Raw genomic sequence first — 8,515 nt, 5'->3', positions numbered from 1 at the left:
TCAACCCCAAAAAATAAATTTGCTGTTGATTTACTCACCCTCAGGCCATACTGATGTAGGTGACTTTTTATGTAGGTGACTTTATTTTCTTCAGCAGAACAGCAAAGATGATTTTTAGCTGAAACTATTGGCCTTGCTGATTCATACAATGCAAGTCAATGGGTGTCACTTTGAGAGTCAAAAAAACATTTACAGACAAAACAAAATTAATATCTGTGGCACCTGACTATACACTGAGGTTTTATAAAGCGAAGCAATTGGTCTGTGTAAGAAACGGAACATTATTTACAACAACATTATTACCTAATCCACAGCCTCAGCAAACAGTCCTGAGCACGTTCACAGTAGTCTGGAGCTTGAGCTTCCTGTCACTTTATGGCGTAAATGTGCGGGAGCTGACTCTGTTTTTTACAGAAGAGAGGGAGTCAGCATCTGTTGTATTGTTTGTCAAAATGTTTCTCAAAATGTGCTCAGTTTCTTGCACAGACCGATCGTTTAGCTTCATAAGACCCCAAATGTATTGTCTAGAGCCACATGTGACGGTATTCATTTAGTTTTGTCTTTTGACTTTCAAAATGATGGCACCCATCAACTTCCATTATATGAATCAGCAAGGTTTCTGCTAAAAACCTTTACTGTTTTACTAAAAGGGATCCCCTGGTGTTGAGACTTGTATGGCTTAATATAACATAAATGATGTCTCTAACTGAATTATGTAGTAGAAAACCCATGAAAGATCTACGTTATTTTAAAAATCGATTTTATATTTGGACCATGGGCGGCGCCATTTTGTTTGCGTTCTAGGTTGATGACGTAGAGTGGTTGAACTCCTCAATCAGCTGGCATTACCCGTAGCTATTTTTACCACAACGCAACTCGAAAATTGTTTCAGAGTTAAACAAAACCAATGAATTCCTTTGTAATTATACTTAAAACACACTCAAACATACATGTGCACACAAACTCACCTACACAAGTCACAAACAGATCGGCGGGCGCGCACACGACAGGCTCTGTCTCAATCGAGATGTTGGGTTGCTCAGTCTCCACGACAGGGGCTGAATTTGAAATCGACCCTATACCCTTAAATAGGGCATTATTTGAAGGGACGGACATTTGTAGTGTTGTCCGACACCATAGTGGACATGTTCGAGTGCAGTCATTCAGTCTCACGTTCCACCGCAATAACGAGTGTAAAGCCGATTTACAAACAGCTGTCCGACTTCACGCACTCAAACATACATGTGCACACAAACTCTCTCTCTCACACAGACTCACACACACCCCAACAGATCGGCGCGAACACACACACACACACCCCAACAGATCGGCGCGAACACACACACACACCCCTACAGATCGGCGCGAACACACACACACACGCACGCACGCACTGCGTGCGCGCATACATCAATCTATTCCCGTGTTGATATCCTGTTCAACACATCCTGTTCCCTAGATAGACTGTTGATAGTAGATTAACTATAATGCCTAATGTGACCAGCAGAGGGAAATATCTAGGTAGGACGATGGGATAAAGTAACGTGAGGAAGAGAGGCAGGATGTTTTGGTGATGATGCATGCGATTGAGACAGAGCAGTCTGTCAGAGGTGTGTGTGTGCGCGCCCGCCGATCTGTTTGTGACTTGTGTAGGTGAGTTTGTGTGCACATGTATGTTTGAGTGTGTTTTAAGTACAATTACAAAGCAATTCATTTGTTTTGTTTAACTCTGAAACAATTTTCGAGTTGCGTTGTGGTAAAAATAGCTACGGGTAACGCCAGCTGATTGAGGAGTTCAACCACTCTACGTCATCAACCTAGAACGCAAACAAAATGGCGCCGCCCATGGTCCAAATATAAAATCGATTTTTTAAATAACGTAGATCTTTCATGGGTTTTCTACCACATAATTCAGTAAGAGACATCATTTATGTTATATTAAGCCATACAAGTCTCAACACCATGGGATCCCTTAAAGAAAAAATTCACCTACACCTCAGATGGCCTTTTAGTGAGATGGATAGTTCAGGCCTTTGGGTGAACCATCCCTTTAATGCACTTTGCTCGTGGATTAAACATTGTCAACAGTTATCAACCATTCAGAACAGACCTCCACGCCTGACCGCAGGAAATCTTATTGGCTGTAAGTGAAATGCACCAGGAACTCTTACAGTTACAATCAATCAGACATTCCAGGTCAAACCTCTCTGATCGATTGATGTAAAAAAAAAAAAACATATTATGCTGCTCTTAAGACACTGCATATACAAATGCAGTGTTGTGATTCAGAGTACCTCAACTGAATTGAGATAAAAAATATATATATATTTGTTCTTATTTTATTACTGACAGGGTGATAACAAAACATCTAAATAGCAGTATACAAAGGTATTGAAAATGATATTGATATTTTTCAAGGTATCGTATTGAAGTTAGAAATTCCAGTATCATGACCACTAATTCATGTCCTTTGTCAATAACGTAAAACTGTGTTTTGTTAAAGTAGCTATTCTATTCTAAATAGATAAATGATTTGATTAAATATATATTGGGAATTCATTAAATATCACCGGCTAAAAAGTAACTAGTTCTCTTAGTAGTTTTTGAGAAGAGTAATTTGTACTTTTCCTTAAGTACGTTTTTGACACCAGTACTTTTGCTTGTAATTGAGTATTATTTCAGCAATGTAACAGTACTTGTACTTGAGTACAAATTTTCAGTACTCATTCCATCTCTGCTCTGCAGTGACCAAGCCTCTCATCAGCAGAAAAAAATCAAAAGGCTAGACTAACCTTTGCTGAGGAGCACGTTGTGTGAACAGAGGAGAACTGGTCCAAAGTTCATTTGTGATGAATGCAAGTTTAAAGGGATAGTTCACTTTAAAATGAAAATTCTGTCATCCTTTACTCACCCTCAAGTTTTAAAATCGTATGAATTTCTTTCTTCAGCTGAACACAAGGGAAAATATTTTGAAGAATGTCAGTAACCAAACAGTTAACTGGAGCCATTGACTTCCATAGTAGGAAAAAAATACTGACACTGCAACGTTCTGTAAAAAAAAAAAAACTATTTTGATATCAATTTTTTATTTCTTTTTTAAATTAGTAGCATTCCCTATTACCCACCAGAAACTTACAGTATCATAAGGGTATTGGAGTCTGCAAGATCCATCACTGGCACAGCTTGATATTGCTGTCCGATGTCTACAAATCACAACCTCTGCCATGAGACCAGCAAGGGGCATCTCAGTGATTCAACAGCTGTGTCTCTACAATTTTTGAAACAGAGGATGAACTCCTGCTGCTCCCAAATGAACACTATATCAACCTACTCTACTGTACAATCCTGGATGGACATCAAAGACACCTACAACTTAATCTTATGGCCTATTTACACTTGTCTGCTTCATGTGTTTTCTCTGATCGGATAGCTATCTGATCGTGAAAATATCCCAAAACACATTCAAGATGGATTGCAATCTGGTCACACAAACCTCTTCAGAAGGTGGTTTAAGATGCATTTTAGATGCATTTCACATGCAGCTGAAGAAAATCAGCTCTAGAGCTGATGTAAGGTGCAATCTTCCTCTGCCATGTAAGGTGCAATCCAGCTCATCGGGAGCAGTTGGGGTTAGGTGTCTTGCTCATGGACACCTCGACACTTGGTCAGGTGGAACCGGGGATCAAACCACCAACCAACAATCTACATGAACCACTGAGCCACTGTCACCCCTGAGCCGCTGTCGCCCCGTGGACATTAATATGAACACAATAAGTACATTGTAATTACTTTTTGATGCCACTTAACCCTTTCGCACGTACGTTCTTAAAAATAAGACTGGCAGCCTGGCGTGAGTTTTTTTATTGCGACCGTTATTATGCAATGACATGCGTTCTAATTTCCATGGTAACACACATCAACCTTGACACGTGAGTTTTTGCAGTGACGCAGTCACAATGGCGCTCGTGGTGGATGACCGCGTGCAGGTGAGCGCTCTATGAATGTTTTGCTTTATTTTTTTAATTCAAAACCTTTCACATTATTTGTTAGCGTGTACACACTATGGTTGACATGTTTATGTTGCTATTTTTTCCCCACTGCTTTGAATTTCGCTTGCACACGGCATTTTGCATCTCCCTCACAACATCCGCGTGTCAAATGGTGAGTATATTTTAGTTTTTTTCCTCCTATTTTGGAGCACATATAATTATTTACAAACATGCAATAAATATGAATAAAGATATTTAAAAAATTATCTTGTAAAACGAACAGTACTCAAAAATGTGGACGTTCAAATGTCATGTTTGTCATTTTGCACATTGCAAACATGCTCCGTGTATTCGGTAAAGTTATTAGGGTTCAGTTGGCTTGATACGTAACATGAATATATTATTTGTTTTAGTGTTTATATTGTTACTGAGTTTCATATTTCACTAGCAAAGCAGAGAAAAGCTATATGGTCACGCCTCACTGACTATTAGCTTGCATATAGTTTAAGTTACATGATGTCAAATGCATACATGATGACCTTTTCTCTGCTTTGCTAGTCAGAATGTGTTGTATAAGTTTAGCATAATTAAAACGTATGTCTTTTGTTAAAAAGAAATTGCAAAATGTACACATTTCATTCATGTTTTATTAAATCTCCTCAATTTAAGCTAAATGTTTTTTTGTTTAGACTATTATACATATATACACTTTCTAATAAAATTACAAAACAAATTATAAATATAATTGCAATGAACAACAATCAAAATAGTATTATAAACAAAACAATAAATATACTGTTCTCCAGCAGCCCTCTCATCAGGTTCGTCTTGAATTGCAGGGAAGTGATTTCCTTTCCTACTCACAGTAGAACAAATCCATAGGGCGTAAGGAAGAGGATAGAATAGTATGTGACAGTGTGATCTGTTTATTATTGTACATTTGTTTATAGAGGGTATGCATGTGACCTCACCGTCAGCTGGCATGTAAACACCTTATATCTTATACCTTAATCGCAATATTGCCTCTCTGACCAAAGTGCATGTGCGCGGACATATACGGATGCTGTGCGTTGTTCACACAACTTCATGAATGAACTCTGTGACATTATTCTGAAGTTTTCTCTTCTCCAAATCACTAAACACTGTCAACACAACCCGCTGTGCAGTCTCTGCTCCTTATCTTCATCCAGATGGAGAGAACGTGACGACAACATAGGCCAACCCGGCATTGCGATGTTCATCAGGGTGCTGAATAATATCTTGTACAGCCATAAAGATGTATTTTGAATTGCTAGCAGATTTAAACAATGGCCAGTAACATGCATGATGTATGCCTATATGAGTGTGGTATAACTTATTAGCAAATAATAAAAACTATTAGAAGAGAGATTTAAAAAAAACCTGTTATAATTTAATTAATTCTTTATTTAGTTATAATTGAATTAAAATATTTTAGTTATAATTAAATTAATTTATGGACTGACACAATCTGTTCAGTAAACCACTGTTTAAAAAAAAAAAAAAAAAAAAAAAACTATTTTATATTTAGTTTTCTCTCCCCTGCTGTACCGAACCGTGACTTCAGAACCGAGGTGCATACCAAACCGTCAGTTATGTTTACCATTACACCCTTAGTATATTGTATTTATTTAAAGCATTCACAGGCAAATTTGATTTATGTATTTTACTGGTTTCAAAATCAGGCATGTAAAAATGCCAGGAAATGTTCTTGTCAATATCCATGGATCACTGGATCTTTGGTAAGTTTTAAGCACCACTATATCAAGTCTAAGCTTTAGTTTAAACTGAAACTTGTTTACTCGTTGTTTACACCGGTTCCCCTATTAAATCCAGTCACGCAGCAGCTCTTTTGCCACTCACTCAGGAAAGTGACATCCATGCATACCCTTTATAACACTTTTGTTTACATTAATTGAAAATGTGATCAATTTTTTTATCTTGTTTATATTCTTTGATTTATAGAAATATCTTACCAGTAATTTGCCGGTAGACAATGTGGCTGTTCAGTAAAACTGTGTCAAGTAGGTGAAAGAAGATATTTTTGTACCACTTGGTAGACTTTCTGGTGCATTCAAGAAAACCAGTCATCATGTCCGCTTTGTCAACTGCTCCCATCTTTTTGTTGTACACCAGCACACAGACTGGCTTCATCTTGGCTTGCCCAGTGATGTGATCCAGCTTCCCTGTGGCTGCCATACCAGTTGGGTGGACAGTGGTAAGGACATGGACGTCTCTCTTATCATGCTATTTGACTGCCAACTGTGATCCATTTTCCTTGAGTTCCACATTACCCTTTGTCATTCTACAGGCGAATGTTGGCATCCCTTTGCGGTTTGCACACACAGTCCCACAAGCTCCAGTGCCAAGAGACAAGGTTCTGGAAAAGTGTGGGACTACTGTACCAGTTATCCACATAAAGGACATGACCCTTTCTGAGGTAAGGTCCTAGTAGTGTCATTACAACAGACCCAGAAATCCCAAGTCCTTGGTGGTGTTTTATGGCACTGGTAGATCTGGAGTAAATGATCATGTCCTGCACATAACCAGTGAGCACATCACACAAAACAAAAAACTTGACCCCAAATCTGTGCCGTTTAGATGGAATGAACTGACGAAATGCCAGCCTGCCTTTCCACTTCATCAGAGATTCATCAACACACAGATCCCGGTATGGCACAAAAATGCGATGAAAGGAGGAGGTGAGAGCAGTAAAAATATTTCTGATTTTTTTCAGAGGGTCATTTAAAACTGCTGTTGCATTGTTTGAACAGTGAAGACAGCAGAGGAGCAGAAGGAATCGGTCCTGTGAAAACAAAGACCCGAAAAATGGTGTCAAGAGCATGGGGTCTGTGCTCCAGTAATCCCGAGCTTGAAGGTTCGGGGGAAGGTCTTCATCACTGTCACTCTCTGCCTCACTGTCAAAATTCTCCTCATCAGAATTAAAAAAAACTCCTCTATTTCCTCACTTGTCAGTTGTCTTCTTTTGAAAAAATTGTCTTGCTTTTTCTCTGAAGTAGTTAAAAACTGGTAAATTGTATTAAAATTGTGTCTGCAGTGGGTACCAACGTGAGCGTGAGGTAACAGTGACATAACTTGTCAGCAGGAAAAAATGCTTGCAATGCATGTTTTACATTTAAATTTATGCATTTGGCAGACGCTTTTATCCAAAGCGACTTAAATTGCATTTTAAGGTACACATTTTACATTTTTGTCAGTTTTTGCTTTCCCTGGGAATCGAACCCATGACCTTGGCGTTGCTAGCACAATGCTCTACTGTTTGAGCTACAGGAAAGGTTTTATTTTATTATTTTTCATTAAAATATTTTCAAACTTGTTAACTAAATTTAAATGGATGCAAGTTAACTCCTTATGGTTTATGTACTTATTAAAAATATATAAGTTAGAATAGATGTTCTGTAATTTATCACTAGCTGTGGGTGTGGCGCCGTCATGTGTTTACAACAGTACCAGGGAGGCAGTCAGCTGGATTTGCGACACAAGATCACCCACTTCTCCTGATTATATGTGACATTACATGAGGGAACAGCCCTAGACTGATCGTACACATGAAATGGTAGTAAATGATTGTGTTAGTTGATATGTAATGTTATAGCGGGCTAACGTTATGGGCATTTGTGCCGCGATTATGTGTTTACAACAGTGCCAGGGAGGCTAAGCTAGCTGGATTTATAACACAAGATCACCCACTTCTCCTGATATATGTGACATTACGTAAGGGAACAGCCTAGACTGATCGTTCACGTCAAAGGGTAGAAAATGATTGTTATTTGATCGGTAATATTATCACGGGCCATTTATAACACTGATATCTTGCTGTTATATATAGTAGTATGCAGTTACAAACTATATTTAGTGTTTGCTGATATTTTTGTGGTTGTGTAATATAATTTGAAGTGTATGAAACCTAAAATAAACATTAAAAGACACCGAGCGAAGTCAGTCTTTCATTCACTCAGTCTTTGGCTCAGCGCCAGTCAGCGCGCTAAAACAGATTTTAAATTTTGAATTCGGCAGTTGGTCACTGAGCGTTCTAATCGCACCGGTATGATCGTACGCACCAGGGACCAGCACAGAATGATCATACGGGTTTGATCGTACGTGTCAAAGGGTTAATATAAAGTGGGACCAAAGAAAGAGCAGACCCTCTTCTTTAAAAACAAAAAACAAAAAAACAAACGTTTTATTCTAGCTTCATGCAATCCTCTTTTTATCAACTTATGAATATGAGTAAGTTTATTTTTATATTTTTTAAAAATCAGCATTTTGAACAAAAAGCTGAGAAAACATCTTGGGTTATGTATATAACCCTTGTTCCCTGAGAGGGAACGAGACACTGCATCGTCGAGTGACAACCCTCTGGGGAATGCCCTCGGCATGACGTCTCTGAAGCATGAATGAAATCTATCACCAATCTGATTGGTGCTATGTCATGACATAGTAAGTGACGCCATAAGCGGAAGAGGACGCCGTCACATAGTAAAGAT

General features: G+C 38.5%; 1 long non-coding RNA gene across 6 annotated transcripts; it reads left to right on the top strand.

Moving 5' to 3' along the window:
* The first annotated feature begins 3,816 nt into the window (after nucleotides 1-3,816).
* Nucleotides 3,817-6,971, top strand: LOC137043178 (uncharacterized). Of its 6 annotated transcripts, none has more exons than XR_010898424.1 (6): nucleotides 3,817-3,986; nucleotides 5,987-6,031; nucleotides 6,144-6,225; nucleotides 6,319-6,447; nucleotides 6,609-6,678; nucleotides 6,782-6,971. It is a non-coding gene; the product is annotated as an uncharacterized lncRNA (long non-coding RNA). The 6 variants fall into 6 exon arrangements; XR_010898426.1 differs by lacking the exon at nucleotides 3,817-3,986 and adding an exon at nucleotides 3,994-4,161 and having other exon boundaries at nucleotides 5,973-6,031; XR_010898428.1 differs by lacking the exon at nucleotides 3,817-3,986 and adding an exon at nucleotides 4,310-4,894 and having other exon boundaries at nucleotides 5,973-6,031.
* The last annotated feature ends 1,544 nt before the right edge of the window (nucleotides 6,972-8,515 follow it).

The sequence above is a fragment of the Pseudorasbora parva genome, chromosome 16, assembly GCF_024679245.1.
Source record: "Pseudorasbora parva isolate DD20220531a chromosome 16, ASM2467924v1, whole genome shotgun sequence".
Taxonomy (NCBI): domain Eukaryota; kingdom Metazoa; phylum Chordata; class Actinopteri; order Cypriniformes; family Gobionidae; genus Pseudorasbora; species Pseudorasbora parva.
The sequence above is the reverse complement of the archived record's forward strand: the minus strand, read 5'-3'. Positions and strand labels throughout refer to the sequence as shown.